This window comes from Phyllobates terribilis, unplaced genomic scaffold (assembly GCF_046119375.1).
Source record: "Phyllobates terribilis strain yellow unplaced genomic scaffold, ASM4611937v1 Scaffold_17__1_contigs__length_24005725, whole genome shotgun sequence".
Lineage (NCBI taxonomy): Eukaryota > Metazoa > Chordata > Amphibia > Anura > Dendrobatidae > Phyllobates > Phyllobates terribilis.
Genome location: NW_027362777.1, coordinates 23,383,707 through 23,406,837, shown reverse-complemented (window position 1 = coordinate 23,406,837; position 23,131 = coordinate 23,383,707). Strand labels below are relative to the sequence as shown.

At 47.4% G+C, this 23,131-nt stretch overlaps 1 protein-coding gene and 1 long non-coding RNA gene across 2 annotated transcripts in view; one reads left to right on the top strand and one right to left on the bottom strand.

Annotated features, from left to right (window-relative positions):
- The window catches only part of LOC141176153 (uncharacterized), a 246,575-nt gene that overhangs the window by 121,191 nt on the left and 102,253 nt on the right, over positions 1-23,131 (bottom strand). The window lies entirely within an intron of this gene.
- On the top strand, positions 1,997-3,179 carry LOC141176237 (uncharacterized). The gene is made up of 2 exons (XR_012253107.1): positions 1,997-2,594; positions 2,674-3,179. It is a non-coding gene; the product is annotated as an uncharacterized lncRNA (long non-coding RNA).

Here is a 23,131-nt window from a genome sequence, read left to right as displayed (position 1 = left end):
CGGTGTGAGATGGGAAGAGGAATAGTCAGGTAGCCGGATCAGAACCAGGAGAGCAGAGAAAATGCAAAATCAGAAGACACAAGAGTAGTCAGTAAACGGGCCGAGGTCACAACAGGAAACAAATACACAAGCCGGGAGCTGAGCACAGAGGACTGAACCAGAGGAGAACAAGGCTGTATTTGGCAGCTTCCGGCAATATGCTTCCAGCTTTAGTAGGGTGTGGTGCTTTCCAGTTGGCTGAAGTAGGGAGCAGATTACTTCAGCTGGACAGCATACACACCCATACTGCCAGACTGGATGGTACTACAGGTCCCAGGCAACCTAATCTTAGTGGCTGGACAGGGCCTGTGCCGCCCAGAGCTTCTGGTTCTGACGTCTCCTCCATCACCAGCGCTGCCTGCAGAATGAATAAGGTGGCGCTTGGTGACAGAAGCTGACGTCGCAGGAGCAGGTCCCAGTGGAGATGGGTCACACCATTTGCAGAAGCCTTTACTATGACAAAAGGCAGAAAACTAGAGCAGTAGAAATCCCCATAAAGTGACCCCATTTTGGAAATTATAACCGTGAATGAATTAATCTTTAGAAGTAGGGAATATTTGGACTCTACTCTACTTTATCGGAAATTAGCACTCAGTGGATGTTGCAGAGTGAAAATTGTGCATTTGCCATTTTGTTACCCAACACATAGTGCCCAGATTGTGCTCCAGGAGACACATGACTTGCCCAGGGGGATATGGGGGAAGCTCGGTAACCGGGCCTTGACCTTCTGTGGGATGTCACGGCAGTCGGCTCCCGGCCCGTACCCTGGGGTCACTCTTTAAAAGGGGGTTTGTTAACAGTTTTGTCTTGTGACGCCACCTGTGGTTCCCAGTAATGAGTACCGGCACTTCTGCAGACCTCCGGGGGTGATGGGATGGCAGCTGGAATGTTTCTGCTCCCCACAGGCGGAGCGGGCCCCCAGGGCAGAGTTGATGGAAGGGATGCAAGTGAGAGGTGGCCCGGTCGGGTCAGGGGGAATGATGGTCACGCACACAGGGGATTCGCTTCAGTACCTTTACTGGTGTAACGGCAGGTATGGTCCAGGGTACCTAGTAGGAAGGGTGCACTTCTGGACTCTCCCCAGTGAGCAGGTAGTAGGCCTCCTGGTCCGTTTCTTCCTTTCTCTAAAGTTTCTGGCCAGCCTGGAACTAGGCCTAGCTTCTATGCTGTTTCACTCTCTCACCTGTCTGCTTGGTAATAGAACTTTTCTCCGGCTACCACTATCCCTGGACGCTGGGGCCTTCGTGGTTCCTAGTTCTGTAAAATGATGGTAGCTTCAGGTTAACCAGGGATCTGGAATCCTCCTGGTATGCCGGTTGTCCCTACTGGGTGTAGAGGACCCTGTAGGCGCGGACCCGGTGTCCGGCTTGTGTCCTGGGGTGAGCTTCAGATGCTCCTCTGCCCCCTTAACTCCTCTCTCCTCTCCTTGCCTCGGCCACACTCGGGGCCCTCAACACAGCAGCAGACGTGCTGCTCCTTCACTGATCTAAAGTGTCAGCACACTCCGACTACATAACTCCACCCTCCAATATATATATTCCTAAGATGGGCCTGAGTGGGGACTTGTTCTTTGTGGGATGAGTGGAAGTTTTTATTGGTATTATTTTCCCCAACATAACAGGTTCATCCTATGAGGTTTTCTATTAAACTGTGAACTGTCATTGTCTTGCTGAATAATTCATATTTTTACAGAGAGTTTAAGTAGAAATGTTAAAAAATATAAAATTCAAGGATATTTTATTGAAAAATAATAATTGATTTTTATCATAGCAGATGACTGTACCAGGAGATCAGACGGACAGCTGACATCTTCAATTTTTAAATCAGATGATCTTGAGATCCCACAGGATACAATTGAAGTGAATACCATTACTCCAGATATCCCATCATCCCCTCACAGCAAAGATCTGTCATCTGATCCTTTGAAACAGCTCCGGTCTTCTGATACATTACCGACTACTAAGGAAAATCAAAGTCACAAAATAAGCATTAAAAAACAAACTGCTCATATAGCAAAGACGCCATGCACAGGTCCTCAGTGCTATCCGTACCAACCTCATCGCGAGACATCACGTGACCTGACGTCACGCAGGTCCTAGCCCGGACGAAAAGGTACCGCCACATCTGGGTGCCCGCCTCCACTGGAGCCTCCGGCCGGGACTCCGTGTGCGGCGAGACACCCACACTGCAGAGCGTCATAAGCTCCCACCCGCAGGTCAGTAAAGTGACAGGCGCCTGGAACGACCACCGACTACTGCCAGCTAATACCGCTACCACAAGGTACGTGATCGGTACCGTTAAGCTGCTGTCTGTCACGCACGACCTCAACCACATTGCGTGCCACCTTTTACTATCAGTAAACCAACGTTAGTCTAAAGTACTGGCTGCCCATCCCTGTCAGCCATCTACTGACAGACCACCTTGGAGCAGAAAGAACACAATCATTTCATGCTCGTCCTGCATACAAGTGATTAGCAACTCTCAATTTTATCCGCCAATCCAGGACCTCACAGGATTGCGCTTTCCAGGAGAGAAAGGCCACTTACCAACTCAGGGTAATTCACCACATCACCACCCAGTTACCATTCTGAATTTAGTATAATTCCTATTTATAATTTTTTAACCCTTACCCAGATACAGTGTAAAGCCGGCAGTGACCTAATGACCTTGGAGCCAATTACACCTGTGCCTTCACTCCTTCTATAAATCCAGGTAAAACCCTGTTATACCGCTATTAACATATCAACCCTGAGTATGCTCCTCCTTACTTTCTCCTCTGTCCCTACAGACAGCTGACCTACAGCATCCCTACGGATCTGAAGCCACCACTAGAACCGCCCTCTCACACCAAGCTCTAATACTCCACATTAATATTATAACCTATGTAAAAATCAAATAGTGATTAGGTCATCCTCTAACTGCCATTCCCTTTCCTTTCAGGTGATCCTCACCCAACATCAAGCCTCCTACCCACTAACCCCATCTAGCACATTCCAATCAGGAATTTGTCTACTATGTGGTTTTAAAACGAACTTGGTCAGCCATCTCTAGTCTGACAATTTTATTCTACATGTGCTTTTAGACAAACTACTATTTGAGCCTTTTTAACCACTGAATAAAATAATATAAGTTTTACCTCACCCGCTCATAGCCTGTTTATTAGTCCCTAAAGCTGACCAGGACCAGCGCAGATACTCTATACACTTACTACTTAAACCCTTGCAGTCTTTTTTGGTTTACTGCGCGTATCAGCAGCAGGTCACGGTTGTGAGTCCACCAGCGCCCCCTAAATATTATTTATATAATAAAACATCACATTTACAGGATTTAAAAAAACACCCCCAACCCTCCCCACCAGAACCCCCCTTTTCATCCCTTACCCATCTGATTTTGCATAAGACTGTCGTCCCTCCTTGACGTACAAATACCAAATGTATCATGAATTGCACAACATTCTATCCATCCTATTATGTTGCTATTATAGAACTAGCATATCAAATATTATGTCTCTGACCAACTCATCCAACACCACACTTGAGCATTTAACCCAATTCCCCCGCTGTTTCCCCAGCTGAAAACTGCTGTTCACAAACGCCCTCCATCCAACCTCACTGAGCTTGAGCTGTTTTGCAAGGAAGAATGGGCAAGAATTTCAGCCTCTCAATGTGCAAAACTGATAGAGACATACCCCAAGCGACTTGCAGCTGTAATCGCAGCAAAATGTGGCGCTACAAAGTATTAACTCAAGGGGGCCGAATAATATTGCACGCCCCACTTTTCAGTTTTAAATTTGTTAAAAAAGTTTAAAATATCCAATAGATTTCGTTCCACTTCACGATTGTGTCCCACTTGTTGTTGATTCTTCCCCAAAAAATTAGAATTTTATATCTTTATGTTTGAAGCCAGAAATGTGGAAAAAGGTAGAAAAGTTCAAGGGGGCCAAATACTTTCACAAGGCACTGTAAGATGCATAATTGTTATAGGGGCACTGCGGCTATTGTGACTGTCAAGTTTTATTATATATATTTTATATTATTTTCTATGGGAAAAATGTGGGCACTGTTTTCGGGGGCACAGTTTTACCATCTAAGGGTACAAAGGAGGCATTTTACTTTGCAAGAGGCACATTGGTGGGCATTATTATGTGAGCAATAAGAGGATCAGGAATAGGGACACAGCAGTGGTTCAGCATTGGGGTGACAGCGGGATGAGGAGTTTGTGCAGGTTGGGAATAGATGGGGACGGTGCTGGAGGTGTGAGAAGTCAAATGTTTCTTTGTTGTAATCTCTGCAGATGTTGCTGGAGAAGTTGTGATATCGGCCCGGCCCAGATGGAAAAGACGGGAAAAGTGAACGACTCCATCAGAAAGAAAACGTCAGCTGTGAGTTAATTTAATATAACATATATGTAGCATCGGCGTCCCTGCCCTCTGCTAGGCAGGGACGCCGTCCCTCTCACCTCCGCGCTCCTCACGTGGGTCCCTCCAGCGCTTCTCTCTCTCGCCCCCCGGCTCCTGGCGCGGCTTCTCCCTGCGCTCCGTTCCCTGCTGTGGCCGGCGCGCGTCCCTCCTCCAGCAGAGTGCTTAGGGCGCGCGCGCACGCACTCCCCCCCTCTTAAAGGGACTGCGCGCGTCTTCCTAAAAAGTCCCCGGCCAATGGCCAGAGGACTTCCCACATTTAAGGCACCTCCTCCAAAATGGAGGTTCCCATAGCAACAGTTGTCGCACTGTGTCTTCACCTCTGCTTCAGCCCTCTGGTCCCTCCGCTAGCCTGACTAGTCCAGCCTGATTCCTGCCTGTCACCTGTCTGCTACCTGGAAGCACCTGCCAGCACCCGCTGAGTTTATCTACCTGCTTATCCGGAAGCGCCCGCCAGCACCTGCCGCTGCTATCCACCAGCTTACCCGGAAGCACCTGCCAGTACCTGCCGTATCGATCTGCCCGCTGGGTTGAAGGTACCTGCCGTCTACTCAGAGACTGTCCCCGTCACTTGCCGTGACCACCTGCCTGTCTACCCGGAGACTTTCCCCGTCACATGCCGTGACCACCTGCCTGTCTACCCAGAGACTGTCCCCGTCACTTGCCGTGACCACCTGCCGGTCTACCCAGAGACTGTCCCCTGTCACTTGCCGTGACCACCTGCCTGCTTACCCAGAGACTGTCCCCGTCACTTGCTGTGACTACCTGCTTGCCTTCCCTGGGAGTCACCCGCTTCCTTACAAGGACTTCCCCTTTGTATTGAAGCTCAGAGGTTCCACCTCCCGGTCCCGTTACAGTTTGCTCGGGCCATGGAACCCGGTGGCACCCAAGCTCCCTCGCTCTTGGACCTATGCCATGAACTTTCCCGTCAGAGGTCCCAACAGGAGTCCATCCTGAGCCACCTGCGTAATGTTAACTCCCGCCTGGACACACTGACTGCCTCATCGGGACCTGCTTCCAGTCACACGACTCCTACCCCGGCAGCGTCGCTGCCCATCAATACCATGGCATCCCTTCCCGGTCCCCGCCTATCCGCCCCGCCTCGTTTTGGTGGAGACCCCGGTCTGGCACGAGGCTTCATTAACCAGTGCACCCTGCACTTCGAACTTTTGGCACACCAATTCACCACCGACCGGGCCAAAGTGGCCTTCATCATGTCCCATCTCACTGGGGAGGCACTGGCTTGGCTAAATCCCCTATGGGAAAGAGGAGACCCCCTGGTGTCCAACCTGCCAGCCTTTCTCACGGCTTTCTGGAAAGTCTTCTACGAACCAGGACGAAAGACCTCATGCGCCTCCTCTCTGCTACACCTCCGCCAAGGGAGTCTCACCGTGGGCCAATATGCCATACAGTTCCGTACCCTTGCTTCCGAGCTTACCTGGGATAACGAGGCCCTGGTGTCCGTCTTCTGGGAAGGCCTATCCGGCCAGATTAAAGATGAACTCGCCGGTCGGGACATTCCAACCTCCCTGGATGACTCAGTAACACTTGCCACCCGGATTGACATCCGGTTCCAGGAGCGTACCAAAGAGGTCATCCGTGAGAGGAGGTTTCCCCGCCTTGCTTCCACTTTCCAGAGACCCGTCTCTTCCTCTGTAACTCCCCGGGCGCACTCGCCAGAGTCCATGCAGGTCGACCAGACCAAGATGGTCAGAACCCGTCAAGAGTCACGCCGTGCCAAGGGGAGCTGTTTCTATTGTGGCAGTAAGGATCACCGGATCCGTTCCTGCCCGGAGAGGCCTGGAAACGCCAGTGTCTAGGATCGCTCGGAGAGGTCATCCTAGACAAGAGTAAACACTCTCCATCTCTGATGCTGTCGGTCTCTATCATCTGCGGGGAGAACCGCTACTTTGAACTAGCTCAACTCGATTCTGGAGCTGTCAGAAACCTCATTTCTCAGTCCCTGGTAGAGAAATACCGCATTCCCACTAAACCTTTGGCTGGACCCTTATCTGTCGCCTCCGTGGATGGAGGGCTCTTACCGCTAACCATCCAACTCATCACCGAACCCATAACTCTGCAGGTGGGAATGCTGCACTCTGAGAGGATCTTCTTCCATGTTCTACCTGGACTCTCTCATGCCCTCTTGTTAGGCCTTCCTTGGCTCCAGAGACATGCACCCATGCTGAATTGGCAGACCGGAGAAGTCCTTCTCTGGGGGCAGGACTGTCATAAAACTTGTTTAGTTCCTGTTCGTCCTGCTCGTCCTTCTCCTACTCCAGCCAATCTACCCGGTCTACCGGTTCCTTATTGGTCTTATGCTGATGTTTTCAACAAGAAAGAAGCAGAGACATTATCCCCCCATAGACCATACGATTGCCCAATCGACCTGGTACCCGGCGCTACTCCACCCCGTGGGCGTATTTACCCGTTGTCCGCTGCCGAGACCCGGGCCATGTCTGAATATATCGAGGAAAATCTGGCCCGGGGATTTATCCGGAAATCTACCTCCCCGGCGGGAGCAGGCTTCTTCTTCGTTAAAAAGAAGGATCGCTCACTTCGTCCTTGTATAGACTATAGAGGTCTTAACCAGATCACGGTGAAGAATAAATACCCCCTTCCACTCATTCCTGAATTATTTGACCGTCTGAGGGGTGCCAGAATCTTCACCAAGCTGGATCTCCGTGGGGCATATAACCTCGTCTGTATCGGCCAGGGGGATGAATGGAAGACAGCATTCAACACCCAGGATGGCCACTACGAATACCTCGTAATGCCCTTCGGCCTCTGTAATGCTCCCGCCGTCTTTCAAGAGTTGGTCAATGACATCTTCTGTGACCTTCTCTACTCCTGCGTGGTGGTGTACCTGGACGACATCTTGATCTTCTCTCCGGATCTTCCCACACACCGGAGGGACATTCGTCAGGTCCTGCTCAGGCTCAGGCAGAACCATCTCTACGCAAAATTTGAGAAGTGCCTCTTTGAGCAGACCTCGCTTCCATTTCTGGGCTACGACATCTCCCAGACCCGCCTACGAATGGATCCTGAGAAACTTTCTGCCATCCTGAAGTGGCCCCGACCGGAGGGGTTGAAGGCTATTCAGCGGTTCCTGGGCTTCGCCAATTACTACCGCCTCTTCATTCCGCACTTCTCTTCCCGGACTGCCCCTATCTCCGCGCTCACCCGTAAGGGCGCTAGTCCCAACGAATAGCCGCCCGAGGCTGAAGAGGCCTTCCTTTCTTTGAAACAAGCTTTCTCCTCCGCTTCTGTGCTGCACCGTCCGGACTACAACAAACAATTCTTCTTAGAAGTAGATGCTTCCTCCTCCGGAACCGGAGCGGTGCTCACCCAAAAGTCGCCATCCGGGAGAATGGTAACCTGCGGCTTCTTCTCCAAGCTCTTCTCTTCGTCTGAGTTCAATTATTCTATAGGAGACCGAGAATTGTTAGCCGTTAAATTGGCACTGGAGGAGTGGCGTTACCTGCTCGAGGGGGCTCTTCACCCGGAAATAATTTATACGGACCACAAAAACTTGGCTTACCTCCAGAGTGCCCAAAGACTTAACCCGCGCCAGGCCCGGTGGTCCTTGTTCTTCGCCCACTTTGATTTCATTCTTCATTTCCGCCCGGCAGACAAGAATATCAAAGCCGATGCCTTGTCCAAATCCTTTCTGTTCTCCGATCTAGAGGAGGAGCCTAAGCACATCATCGACCCCGCCAAGGTAATGCAGGTGGCTCCCTTGGATCTGAATCGTCTTCCACCCGGTAAGACGTTCGTGACAGTACCTGATCGTGAGAAGGTTCTGCACTGGGGACATTCATCTAAGCTAGCCGGCCATGCTGGCCAAAAGAAGACCCTCCAGCTTATTGCCCGGCATTACTGGTGGCCTACCCTGCGCAAGGAGGTAATAGACTTTGTCTCGGCCTGTGCGTCCTGCGCCCATAACAAGGTTCCTAGACATCTGCCAGCCGGCCGCCTTCTGCCTCTTCCCGTACCTGCTGCCCCGGACTTTATAACGGATCTCCCTGTCTCTGCTGGTTGTACGGTCATTTGGGTGGTCGCTGATCGCTTCTCTAAAATGGCTCACTTAATTCCCCTGCCGGCTCTTCCGTCTGCATCTGAGTTGGCTAAGGACTTTATTCATCATATTTTCCGTCTCCATGGTCTTCCTCTCCACATCGTGTCCGATCGAGGGGTTCAGTTCACCTCTCGCTTCTGGAGAGCCACGTGTAAACTGCTGGGGGTCACCTTGGACTTCTCTTCTGCTTATCACCCACAGTCCAATGGTCAAGTAGAGCAGATCAACCAAATCTTAACCAGTTACCTCCGGCACTTTGTTAATGCCCACCATTCCGATTGGTTGGATCTTTTACCGTGGGCCGAATTCTCCTACAATAATCACGAGAGCGAATCCTCTTCCAAATCCCCGTTTTTTACAGTCTACGGCCAACATCCCCGAATCCCGTTTCCCATCTCCGCCTCGGTGGACAACCCATCAGCGGAATCTCTTGTTAGCGAATTCTCCACCATTTGGGAGAGTACCAGATCCGCACTTCTTCAATCCTCCGAGCGGATGAAGAGACAGGCTGACAAGAGACGTCTGGATCCGCCCCAATTCCGTCCTGGAGATAAGGTCTGTCTCTCGTTCAAATATGTCCAGCTCAAGATTCCTTCCTACAAGTTAGGACCCCGGTTCATCGGCCCACTGGAAATTGTCAAGCAAATCAACCCGGTGGCCTATAAATTGAAACTCCCGGCCAACTTGCGGATCCCCAACTCCTTCCATGTATCTCTGCTCAAACCCGTGGTACTTAACTCTTTTTCCAAGACTACAGGTACGCCTCCTGCTCCGGTTTCCGCTGAAAACGAGTTTGAGGTAGAGAGCATTCTGGCCACCAAGAGGGTAAGAGAAAAGACCTTTTTTCTAGTGGATTGGAAGGGGTTTGGTCCTGAGGAAATAACGTGGGAGCCCCGGGAGAACATCCATGCCCCGCTCCTCCTTGATAAATTTCTTTCTGGCCTAAAGAAGAGGGGGCATAAAGGGGGGGGTACTGTAGCATCGGCGTCCCTGCCCTCTGCTAGGCAGGGACGCCGTCCCTCTCACCTCCGCGCTCCTCACGTGGGTCCCTCCAGCGCTTCTCTCTCTCGCCCCCGGCTCCTGGCGCGGCTTCTCCCTGCGCTCCGTTCCCTGCTGTGGCCGGTGCACGTCTCTCCTCCAGCAGAGTGCTTAGGGCGCGCGCGCACTCCCCCCCTCTTAAAGGGACTGCGCGCGTCTTCCTAAAAAGTCCCCGGCCAATGGCCAGAGGACTTCCCACATTTAAGGCACCTCCTCCAAAATGGAGGTGCCCGAGCAACAGTTGTCGCACTGTGTCTTCACCTCTGCTTCAGCCCTCTGGTCCCTCCGCTAGCCTGACTAGTCCAGCCTGATTCCTGCCTGTCACCTGTCTGCTACCTGGAAGCACCTGCCAGCACCCGCTGAGTCTATCTTCCTGCTTACCTGGGAGCACCTGCCAGCACCCGCTGAGTTTATCTACCTGCTGATCCGGAAGCGCCCGCCAGCACCTGCCGCGGCTATCCACCAGCTTACCCGGAAGCACCTGCCAGTACCTGCCGTGTCGATCAGCCCGCTAGGTTGAAGGTACCTGCCGTCTACCCAGAGACTGTCCTCGTCACTTGCCGTGACCACCTGCCTGTCTACCCAGAGACTTTCCCCGTCACTTGCCGTGACCACCTGCCTGTCTACCCAGAGACTGTCCCCGTCACTTGCCGTGACCACCTGCCAGTCTACCCAGAGACTGTCACCGTCACTTGCCGTGACCACCTGCCGGTCTACCCAGAGACTGTCCCCGTCACTTGTCGTGACCACCTGCCTGCTTACCCAGAGACTGTCCCCGTCACTTGCTGTGACTACCTGCTTGCCTTCCCTGGGAGTCACCCGCTTCCTTACAAGGACTTCCCCCTTTGCATTGCAGCTCAGAGGTTCCACCTCCCGGTCCCGTTACAATATATATACAGTTGAAACCAGAAGTTTACATACACTATATAAAAAGACACATCTGCATGTTTTTCTCAATATCTGAAATTAAATCAAAATAAACCTTTCCCGTTTCAGGTTAATTAGGATTACCATAATTTTCAATATTTGCCAAATGCCAGAATAATGAGAGAGAGAATGTTTAAGGCGTTTTTATTACTTACTGCAAAGTCAAAAGTTTACATACATTTCATTAGTATTTGGTACCATTGCCCTTAAACTGAATGACTTGGGTCAAACGTTTGGGATATCCTTCCACAAGCTTCTCACAAATAGTTGGTCGGAATTTGGGCCCATTCCTCCATACAAAACTGGTGTAACTGATCCAGGGTTGTAGGTTACCTTGCTCGCAGCCTTTTCAGCTTTGTCCATACATTTTCAATAGGATTGAGATCAGGGCTTTTGTGATGACCACTCCAAAACATTGATTTTGTTATCCTTAAGTCACTTTTTTAACATTTTGGCAGTATGCTTAGGGTCATTGTTCATGTGGAAGACCCATCTCCGCCCAAACTTTAACTTCCTGGCTGATGTGTTGAGATGTTGCTTCAGTATTGCCACATAATCTTTTTTTCTCATGATGTCATTGAGACAACACAGCTTTTCTTCTTAATTATGCCAGACATACTTTCTGATGGCAAGAGCAATATACCTTTATTTTTATGTTGACTTTTTAACCTGTGATCTTCTGTGGTTGATTAACACAGACTATTGTTTGAATAATCCTGATTGTTGACACTTGAGTTAAGATGATCTACAACTTATTGTCTGCAAATCTTGCAAGATAGGGTGAGCAATACTGTTTGATAATATGCTGATTACATATTATACCAGCTAAAGGGAGTTGTTGATTTGCCGAGCAATAGAGGACAAACTATTCAAGTTGATTAAATGCACAAACATGAGCTCTTTCCACCTTCATCCCTGACCCTTGACTTGTGAATGATGGCTGCAAGGAAAATTGTGATCTATAAAAAGGGATTCTCTGTCTCTATTCGGTGAGCATGTCAGCTTAGGGGACTTCGGCCCCAGCTGGAGGAATACAGATTGGCTCCATTGACCATTGCTGAACCCTCAGAGACGTCTTAAAGAATCAAGGTTGGGACAAACAGGTCACCTGGCCCCAGACCTCACTGCCCTCGGCTAGTTTCCTAAGCTTGTCATTACCTCCTCTCTTTGGGGGCCTGCAAAAAGCGGCGTGCCACTGGTGGGGGTAGTCAGCCCTGGAAGCCCCAAAATCGCGACTGTTCTATCCTAGATGGGCCAGCGGAAGGGTGAGGACTCTGTAACTTGCACCATCTTGGGTACTTGCTGGGACTGTTCTATGTGTTTATTGTCCTGTTTTGTGGTTCAATAAAGTATTGCCACACTGTTTAACCCTCACCCTGTGTTGTCTGAGTAGTGTTACGCCCACGGAAAACCCCGGGTCTTCACGGCCATCTATTTTGTGAATTGCACCAGTCCCTCCTGCAGCAAAACAACCCCACAACATGATGCTTCCACCCCCGTGTTTCACAGTTAGGATGGTGTTTTTAGGCTTACAAGCTTCTCCCTTTTTCCTCCAAGCGTACCGATAGTCATTATGCCCAAAAAGTTAAATTTTAGTTTCATCAGACCACAGGACATGTCTCCAAAAATTAAGGTCTATGTTCCTGTGTGCATTTGCAAACATTAATCTGGCTTTTTATATTTCTTTTGGAGCAATGACTTATTCCTGGCAGAGTGGCCTTTCAGCCCATGTTGATACACTACTCATTTCACTGTGGATATTGACACACTCTTAACAGCTTCCGCCATCATCTTCACAATGTCTTTTGCTTTTGTCCTTGTGTTGATATGCAATTATCGGAAAAAAGCATGTTCATATCTGGGACACAGAACCCATCTCCTTCCTCAGCGGTATAATGTCTGGACATTCCCATCTTTTTTGTACTTGCATATAATTGTTTGTACAGATGAACGAGGCACCTTCAGGTATCTTGAAATTGTACCCAAGGATGAGCCAGATTTGTGCAAGTCCACAATTCTCTTCCTGATATCTTGGCTGATTTCTTTACACTTTCCCATGATGCTACACAAAGAAGCAGTGTGTTTCAGGTGTGCATTTAAAAACATCAATAGGTGTGTCTCTAATTAACTCAGATGTTGCCAAAAAAAAAGAAGCTTCCAAACGCTTGACATCATCATATGGGCAGTCCAGAATTGTTTAAAGGCATAATGATCTTAGTGTATGTAAACTTTGACTTTGCAGTAATAAAAATGCCTTAAAACATTCTCTCTCTCTCTCTTTCTTTCTCTCTCATTATTCTGGCATTTGGCAAATATTAAAAATTATGGTAATCCTAATTGACCTAAAATGGGAAAGGTTTATTCTGATTTCATGTCAGATATTGAGTAAAACATGCAGATGTGTCTTTTTATATAGTGTATGTAAATTTCTGGTTTCAAATGTATATATCCAGAGGTGGGTTAAGGATAGCCAGGCCCTGGGCAGTTCAGACTGTGGACCCCCGACGGGTCACGTGACGGGTCATCATATACCTGAAACAGATTATTTCTGAAAAAAATAGCTGCTGAGTGAAACTATAACCAAAAAAACCATCAATTTATATAAAATTTACCTACAGTTAAAAGATTGTTTAAGCCATAGTATTGAACAGACCAATTGTAATATGTAACAAGTCTTTTTCCAGTTGTCACAAGCTTTTCATATCGATAGTGCAGCACAAACACAGAATACTGTAGAAAACATTTACACTATCACATTTCCACTACAGTAGAAACATCAGTCATTATATCAATAAAAAAATGTCAAATGTATAATGTAAAATAAATATATATACAGTACAGACCAAAAGTTTGGACACACCTTCTCATTTAAAGATTTTTCTGTATTTTCATGACTATGAAAATTGTACATTCACACTGAAGGCATCAAAACTATGAATTAACACATGTGGAATTATATACTTAGCAAAAAAGTGTGAAACAACTGAAAATATGTCTTATATTCTAGGTTCTTCAAAGTAGCCACCTTTTGCTTTGATGACTGCTTTGCACACTCTTGGCATTCTTTTGATGAGCTTCAAGTGGTAGTCACCAGAAATGGTTTTCACTTCACAGGTGTGCCCTGTCAGGTTTAATAAGTGGGATTTCTTGCCTTATAAATGGGGTTGGGACCATCAGTTGTGTTGTGCAGAAGTCTGGTGGATACACAGCCGATAGTCCTACTGAATAGACTGTTAGAATTTGTATTATGGCAAGAAAAAAGCAGCTAAGTAAAGAAAAACGAGTGGCCATCATTACTTTAAGAAATGAAGGTCAGTCAGTGCGAAAAATTGGGAAAACTTTGAAAGTGTCCCCAGGGGCAGTTGCAAAAACCAGCAAGCGCTACAAAGAAACTGGCTCACATGAGGACCGCCCCAGGAAAGGAAGACCAAGAGTCACCTCTGCTTCTGAGGATAAGTTTATCCGAGTCACCAGCCTCATAAATCGCAGGTTAACAGCAGCTCAGATTAGAGACCAGGTCAATGTCACACAGAGTTCTAGCAGCAGACACATCTCTTCAACAACTGTTAAGAGGAGACTTGTGCAGCAGGCCTTCATGGTAAAATAGCTGCTAGGAAACCACTTCTAAGGACAGGCAACAAGCAGAAGAGACTTGTTTGGGCTAAAGAACACAAGGAATAGACATTAGACCAGTGGAAATCTGTGCTTTTGTCTGATGAGTCTAAATTTGAGATCTTTGGTTCCAACCACCGTGTCTTTGTGCGACGCAGAAAAGGTGAACGGATGGACTCTACATGCCTGGTTCCCACCGTGAAGCATGGAGGAGAAGGTGTGATGGTGTGGGGGTGCATTGCTGGTGACACTGTTGGGGATTTATTCAAAATTGAAGGCATACTGAACCAGCATGGCTACCACAGCATCTTGCAGCGGCATGCTATTCCATCTGGTTTGCGTTTAGTTGGACTATCATTTATTTTTCAACAGGACAATGACCCCAAACACACCTCCAGGCTGTGTAAGGGCTATTTGACTAAGAAGGAGAGTGATGGGGTGCTACGCCAGATGACCTGGCCTCCACAGTCACCAGACATGAACCCAATTGAGATGGTTTGAGGTGAGCTGGTCCGCAGAGTGAAGGCAAAAGGGCCAACAAGTGCTAAGCATCTCTGGGAACTCCTTCAAGATTGTTGGAAGACCATTTCCGGTGACTACCACTTGAAGCTCATCAAGAGAATGCCAAGAGAGTGCAAAGCAGTCATCAAAGCAAAAGGTGGCTACTTTGAAGAACCTAGAATATAAGACATATTTTCAGTTGTTTTACACTTTTTTGTTAAGTATATAATTCCACATGTGTTAATTCATAGTTTTGATGCCTTCAAATGTACAGTTTTCATAGTCATGAAAATACAGAAAAATCTTTAAATGAGAAGGTGTGTCTAAACTTTTGGTCTGTACTGTATATATTTCATAAAGCCACCAGAACCATAAACTGTAGAAAGTATCCTCTCACTAAGCCTAAGCTCAAGCACAGCAGATAGTTTGGGGTTTGTTACTTGTTACATTTTATAAGTTAATTTGACCTTCAACCAAGGGGACTTAGTAGAGATTTGTCTCTGGAAGCGTTACCCTTTTCCCCTGTATGATGCTGACCAATCATAAACTGGAGGCAACATGGAGGGAAAAAAAGAAAACACCCCCAGATTAGGTAAGACCTGACCTTTTCTGTGTAATAGAAGACTCGTGTTTGAAGCACTACTCCAGGAACTTCGTTTAGTTGCACCATTCCAGCACTGAAATAAAAAACAAAACACTAGACCGTAGCTTTAACCAGGTCACAAAACTCTCACTAGCGGTGATTACTGTGCAGGGGAGGAGAGCGGAGGTGTGTGACTCCATGTACTGCTCTGTATCTATCCCAGGCTGTGTGGAATAATGTCCTGGGACCTGGGGTAAACGCTGAGCGCTGTATGTGACACGTGCTGATCGGACACTTCAGCTCTCATCTCAGTCCTGTCCTGCTGCTGTGAGACTAGAGCTGTAGTGTGCGATCAGCATTTATCCCAGGTATTGGGAAGTTATTCCCCAAAGCCTGGGACGGATGCAGAGCAGTATATGGAATCTCACATCTCAGCATAGTAATCGCTGGAAGTGAGATTTTTTTAACTAGTTAGACGTGTATTATATCAGATACAGAGAAAGCCAGTTCTGATATTCTCTGGGGGTGTGCTCTTTATCCTCTGCATGACACCTCTTGCATATTATTGGACAACGTCATACAGGGGAAAAGTGAACGCCCCCTTAGTTGAATGGAAAATTGGCGTAAAGTTTACAAGTTGATATCTCTGCAATGGAGATGAGAAATAAAAGAAACCATGTTTTATTCATATCTTCAGTCACTTGAATGTAAAGTAACTAGTTCCTCATTTAAAGGGAATCGTTTAATAATATGAACCTGGCCCAAACCACATATATAGGCATGCAGGTCCTTGAAACCTAAATCCAATGACAACTTTATATATTTTATCTGCTGCTGCATACCCAAGAAATCAGTTTTGTAACTGGACTTGAAATATGATAACTAATGGGTGACTGGTCTGGTGGGCATTGTTTTCCTTAGACTAATTGTTCCACAGTCCCACTAATCATGTTATCATGCCCTGTGGGTTTAAGTGATATTATTTGCAAGAGCGGTGCCACTAACAGCTCTTTGTAAATTTCAGCATCACTGATAATGCACAGTAAGCCAGGTGTCTACCTTGGCTTCATTGGAACACTGAGCATGCCGGGTATGCAGCACGGACGCAGGACAGAGCCAGCTGCGGAATTTGCAGAGAACCGTCTGTGAAGGCTGGCTGTGTCCTGTCATCATTGCCTGCAGTTAATACACTGTGCCCTGATAAAGTTGGGGTGCATACGCCTGGCTGACTGCGCAATGTCAAAGAGCCAGTGGTAACAATGCTCTTGTAAATAATCTGACTCATGCTCACAGGGGTATAACGTGACTAGTGGGACAATTAGTCTGGGAAAACAACACCCCCACAACTAGTCCCCCACTACTTAGCAAATTGCAAGCCATGTTATAAAACTGATTTTATGCATAGGCAGCAATTAATAAGCCCAAAAAAAGCCTTGTAAGAAAGGTATAAAGGGATCAATACCAGGGATTGAAGCTTGAAGAGGACAATTTGCATATTCCAGGTGCCTTCTGGGAAAAGCGAAGAGTCTCCTTCAGCTAGAAGATCGTTGGGTACAGCCGGGGCCAGCTGCTTGGAAAGCATCGCCAAACCAGGGATGGAAGCTTGAAGAGGACAATTTGCATATTCCAGGTGCCTTCTGGGAAAAGCGAAGAGTCTCCTTCAGCTAGAAGATCGTTGGGTACAGCCGGGGCCAGCTGCTTGGAAAGCATCGCCAAACCAGGGATTGAAGCTTAAAGAGGACAATTTGCATATTCCAGGTGCCTTCTGGGAAAAGCGAAGAGTCTCCTTCAGCTAGAAGATCGTTGGGTACAGCCGGGGCCAGCTGCTTGGAAAGCATCGCCAAACCAGGGATTGAAGCTTGAAGAGGACAATTTGCATATTCCAGGTGCCTTCTGGGAAAAGCAAAGAGTCTCCTTCAGCTAGAAGATCGTTGGGTACAGCCGGGGCCAGCTGCTTGGAAAGCATCGCCAAACCAGGGATTGAAGCTTGAAGAGGACAATTTGCATATTCCAGGTGCCTTCTGGGAAAAGCGAAGAGTCTCCTTCAGCTAGAAGATCGTTGGGTACAGCCGGGGCCAGCTGCTTGGAAAGCATCGCCAAACCAGGGATTGAAGCTTGAAGAGGACAATTTGCATATTCCAGGTGCCTTCTGGGAAAAGCGAAGAGTCTCCTTCAGCTAGAAGATCGTTGGGTACAGCCGGGGCCAGCTGCTTGGAAAGCATCGCCAAACCAGGGATTGAAGCTTGAAGAGGACAATTTGCATATTCCAGGTGCCTTCTGGGAAAAGCGAAGAGTCTCCTTCAGCTAGAAGATCGTTGGGTACAGCCGGGGCGCGAATTTGTTTAATTTGTTTATCCTAGGGTATCACAAGAAAGAAGACAGACATAAAGTTAGCAGGGACAAGGAGCAGCATGGCAGATGTGACAACCTACATGGTGAGCTGCAACATGTGCTACATGTTCACAGATCGACCAGAAGCTGAAACCAACTTCACCTGCCAGAAGTGTAGACTACTGGCTCTTTTAGAAGAAAAGGTGCGGGGACTGGAAGAAAGACTTGTGACATTAAAACTCATTAAGGAAAATGAAGACTTCCTGGACAGAACAGAAGCGTCACTACTGGTCACGGAAAGTGATGGAAGTGTCAGAGAACCTCCAGAGGCAGACAAATGGAGGCGAGTGACCAAAAGAAGCAAGAAGACCATGGAGACACCACCAACCACAGAACTGAGAAACAGATTCCAAGGACTTGTGGAGGACGAAGATGGCACACCTAAGGATGAGGAACTACCAGCAAGCAAAAAAGAAAAGAGTACCCAGAAACACCCAGAAGCGACAAGAAAAAGGACAGCCAAGAAGGGAAGAAGAGTGGTGGTGGTGGGAGACTCACTACTGAGAGGAACAGAAGCAGCTATCTGCAGACCGGACATAACCGCAAGAGAAGTATGCTGCCTCCCAGGGGCGAAGATCAAGGATGTTACCGATAGTATACCGAAGCTCATCAGTTCCAAGGATGTCCACCCATTTCTTCTGATACATGTTGGCACCTATGACACGGCAAAGAAGGACCTACCGACAATCTGCAAGGACTTTGAAGCATTGAGGAAGAAAGTAAAAGACCTGGATGCGCAGGTAGTTTTTTCTTCTATCCTTCCAGTAGACGGGCATGGCCTCAGGAGATGGAACAGGATCCTTGATGTGAACAACTGGCTGAGACGATGGTGCAGACAACAAGGATTTGGATTCCTGGACCACGGTGTGAATTACCTCTATGACGGACTCCTTGCCAGAGACGGACTACACCTCAACAAACCCGGGAAACACACATTCGCCAGGAGACTCGCAACACTCATCAGGAGGGTGTTAAACTAGAAGAAGAGGGGATGTGAAGAAAAACGCCGGACACGAACATGCAACCAGAGAACATACTAATGAAAGATATGAAGTGCGACAAAGAAGGTCCAAGACAAGATACTTGGAAGGGAGGTAAGAAAATTTCTAATACAATCCACAGGGAGAAGATTGAAACAAAACAAAATCGTGTAAACTGCGTGCTAGCAAATGCCAGGAGCCTGACAAACAAGATGGATGAACTGGAAGCAGCAATATCTACAGGTAACTATGACATAGTGGGAATAACCGAGACATGGTTAGATGAAAGCTATGACTGGGCAGTTAACTTACAGGGTTACAGTCTGTTTAGAAGGGATCGAAGAAATCGGAAAGGGGGTGGAGTCTGTCTATATGTAAAGACGAGTCTAAAGCCTACAATACGGGAGGATGTATGGGAGGGAAATGAGGAGGTTGAGTCCTTATGGGTGGAGATACATGGGGCAAAAAACAATAATAAAATTATCATAGGAGTCTGTTATAAACCACCAAATAGAGCAGAAGCCACGGAAAGTCTATTAATGAGACAAATAGACGAAGTAGCAAAAAATAACGAGGTGATTATTATGGGGGACTTCAACTACCCCGATATAGACTGGGAAACCGAAAGCTGTAGATCTCAGAAAGGAAACAGGTTTCTGTCAATTATCAAAGACAATTATTTGTCACAACTTGTGCAGGAACCAACCAGAGGGATGGCCCTTTTAGACTTAATATTAACTAACAGGCCAGACAGAATAACTGAGGTGCAGGTCGGGGGGCACCTGGGAAATAGTGACCACAACATTATACAATTCCACATGTGCTTCAGTAGGGTGCCCAGCAAGGGAGTCACAAAAACACTGAACTTCAGGAGGGCAAAGTTTGATCAGCTAAGAGATGCCCTTCACCTTATAGACTGGGATAGTATCTTCAGTAATAGCACGGATAGAAAATGGGAAATTTTCAAAACAGTCCTACATAGTCACTGTAGAAGGTACATACCTTATGGGAATAAAAGGGCTAGGAATAGGAGGAAGCCAATGTGGCTAAATAAGGAAGTCAAGAGGGCAATGAAAAACAAAAAAAGGGCTTTCGGTAAACTTAAACAAGAAGGCAGCGAGGAAGCGCTAATATCTTATAGGGAAAAAAACTAAATCTGTAAGAAACAAATAAGAATAGCAAAAGAGGAGACAGAGAGACTAATTGCCAAGGAAAGTAAAACGAATCCCAAACTGTTCTTTAACTATATAAACAGTAAAAGGATTAAAACTGATGGAGTTGGCCCATTGAAAAATAACCTTGGTAAAATCATAGAGGGCGATGAGGGTAAAGCAAACCTACTCAATAGCTTCTTCTCCACTGTTTTCACAAAAGAAAACAATTTATCGGAGGAAATGCAGAGTGATAAAGTAAACCCTCCGCTAAATATCACCCACCTAACCCAGGAGGAAGTTCAGAAACGCCTAAATAATATCAAAATAGACAAGTCACCAGGCCCAGATGACATACACCCCCGGGTACTAAAAGAAGTAAGTAATGTGATAGACAGACCGCTGTATCTTATATTCAAGCACTCTTTAGGAACAGGGACTGTCCCACTAGACTGGCGCCAAGCAAATGTGGTACCAATATTCAAAAAGGGGTCTAAAAGTGACCCTGGGAACTATAGACCAGTCAGCTTAACGTCTGTTGTGGGTAAATTGTTTGAAGGATTTCTTAGAGATGCTATTGTAGAATATCTTAATGATAATAACTGTCTAACTCCATATCAACATGGATTCATGAGGGATCGCTCCTGCCAAACAAACCTGATGGCCTTCTACGAGGAGGTGAGCTCACAGCTGGACCGGGGAGAGTCAGTGGATGTTGTATACCTTGACTTCTCCAAAGCGTTTGATACCGTGCCACACAAAAGGTTGGTATATAAAATGAGAATGCTTGGTCTGGGGGATAATGTATGCAAGTGGGTAAATAGCTGGCTGAGTGATAGAAAGCAGAGGGTGGTTATCAATGGAGTAAGCTCAGGGTGTGTCAGGGTTACTAGCGGGGTGCCTCAAGGGTCTGTCTTGGGCCCTATATTATTTAATATATTTATTAATGATCTAGTGGAAGGGTTGCATAGTAAAATAGCAATATTTGCAGATGATACTAAACTTTGTAAAGTAGTTAATACAGATGAGGATAGGGCACAGCTACAGGAGGATTTAGATAAATTGGGGAGTTGGGCCAAAAAATGGCAAATGGGGTTCAATGCCGATAAATGTAAGGTCATGCACATGGGAAAGAAAAACAGCAGTCACCCATACATATTAAATGGGAAACCGTTGGGGAAATCTGACATGGAGAAGGACCTGGGCGTCTTGGTTAATAGCAAATTAAATTGGAGTGCCCAGTGTCAGGCAGCCGCTGCGAAGGCAAATAGAGTCATGGCATGCATCAGAAGAGGAATAGGGGCATATGATGAGAACATTGTTCTTCCTCTGTATAAAGCGCTGGTAAGGCCGCACTTAGAATATTGTGCACAGTTCTGGGCTCCGGTGCTCAGGAAAGACATATTGGAGCTAGAGAGGGTACAAAGGAGGGCGACTAAGGTAATAAAGGGAATGGAGGGACTAGAATACCCAGAGAGGTTGTCAAAATTAGGCCTATTTACATTGGAAAAGAGAAGGCTTAGGGGAGACCTCATAAACATGTATAAATACATCAGGGGGCAGTACAGAGATCTCTCCCATGACCTGTTTATACCAAGGATGGTGACAAAGACGAGGGGGCACACTATGCGTCTGGAGGAAAGGAGGTTCCTGCACCAGCATAGAAGGGGATTCTTTACGGTCAGAGCCGTGAGACTCTGGAACTCTCTGGGAGAGGAAGTGGTGATGTCCAACTCACTTAATGAGTTCAAGAGAGGCCTGGACGCCTTTCTTGAGAACAATAAAATTACATCTTATGCTTAGTGATAGTTAATTAATCCAGGGATTTAATCTGACTGCCAGATTGGTGTCGGGAAGTGAATTTTTCCTCAATGATGTAAATTGGCCTATACCGCATGGGTTTTTGTTGCCTTCCCCTGGATCAACGCTGCGGAATAGCTGCAGTGCACAAGAAATAGGCTGAACTGGATGGACGCTTGTCTTTTTTCAGCCTTATAAACTATGTAACTATGTAACAAAGTGACAAGGGAACTGTTCAAATTGCTAAAAATTAAACAATTGCGCACCTCGGTGTACCACCCTCAAACCGACGGGCTAGTAGAACGGTTCAATAAAACCCTCAAGTCCATGTTAAAAAAGGTGGTTTCTAAGGACGGAAGGGATTGGGACATGTTGCTACCCTATTTGATGTTCGCCGCCCGTGAGGTACCCCAGGCTTCCACAGGGTTCTGTCCCTTTGAGTTATTGTACGGCAGACACCCTAGGGGTCTGTTGGACGTAGCAAAGAGACATGGGAACAAGAGCCGACTCCACATAGGAGTATAATTGAACACGTGGCTAGTATGCAGGACCGGATCGCGGCGGTCCTGCCCATCGTGAAAGAACATCTGTTAGATGCCCAAGCAGCCCAGAGGCGCACATATAATAAAAGAGCCAGAGTCAAGTCTTTTAACAAGGGCGATCGTGTGTTAGCACTGGTACCCACAGCCGAGAGTAAGCTCATGGCCAAGTGGCAAGGGCCATATGAGGTTCGAGAAAAGGTGGGAGGTAAATTACCGGGTATATCAGCTCGGAAGGAGGAAACCTGAGCAGCTTTACCATGTAAACCTGCTAAAGCCTTGGAAAGATCGAGAGTGTTTAGTTACAGACGTCACTCCGGGCATATCGCCAGAGAGTTCTCTACCTTAAGCCAGGGAAGCGTCCGAGGGGGAGGTCAGGATAAATGATGCCCTCACTAAACAGCAGCAATGGGAGGCTCGCTCGCTGGTGCAGCACAATACCAACGTGTTCTCAGAGCTACCGGGTAGGACTACGGTTATCCAACATGACATTGTCACCGAACCTGGGGTAAGGGTGCGAATGAGACCGTACCGGGTACCCGAAGCCCTGAGGCAAGCCATCACGGCTGAGGTAAAACAAATGCTTCAGTTAGGCGTTATAGAGGAATCACGGAGTGAGTGGGCTAGCCCCATCGTACTGATTCCGAAACCAGACGGATCTTTACGCTTCTGTAACGATTTCCGGAAATTGAATGAAGTGTCGAAGTTTGACCTTTATCCAATGCCCAGGGTGGATGAGCTGATTGACAGACTGGGGCAGGCCCAGTACTTTACCACGCTCGATCTCACCAAGGGTTACTGGCAGGTACCTCTCACAAAATCGGCGAAGGAAAAGACTGCCTTCCTAACTCCGGAGGGTCTGTATCACTATGTGGTCTTACCTTTTGGGTTACATGGGGCTCCGGCTACATTCCAGAGGTTGTTGGACATAGTGCTCAAGCCTCATCAGGAGTACGCGTCCGCGTATCTAGATGATATTATCATCTTTAGCACCGACTGGCATACGCACCTATCACAGGTACAAGCGGTGCTGGATTCTCTCAGAGCCGCGGGGTTAACGGCAAACCCCAAAAAA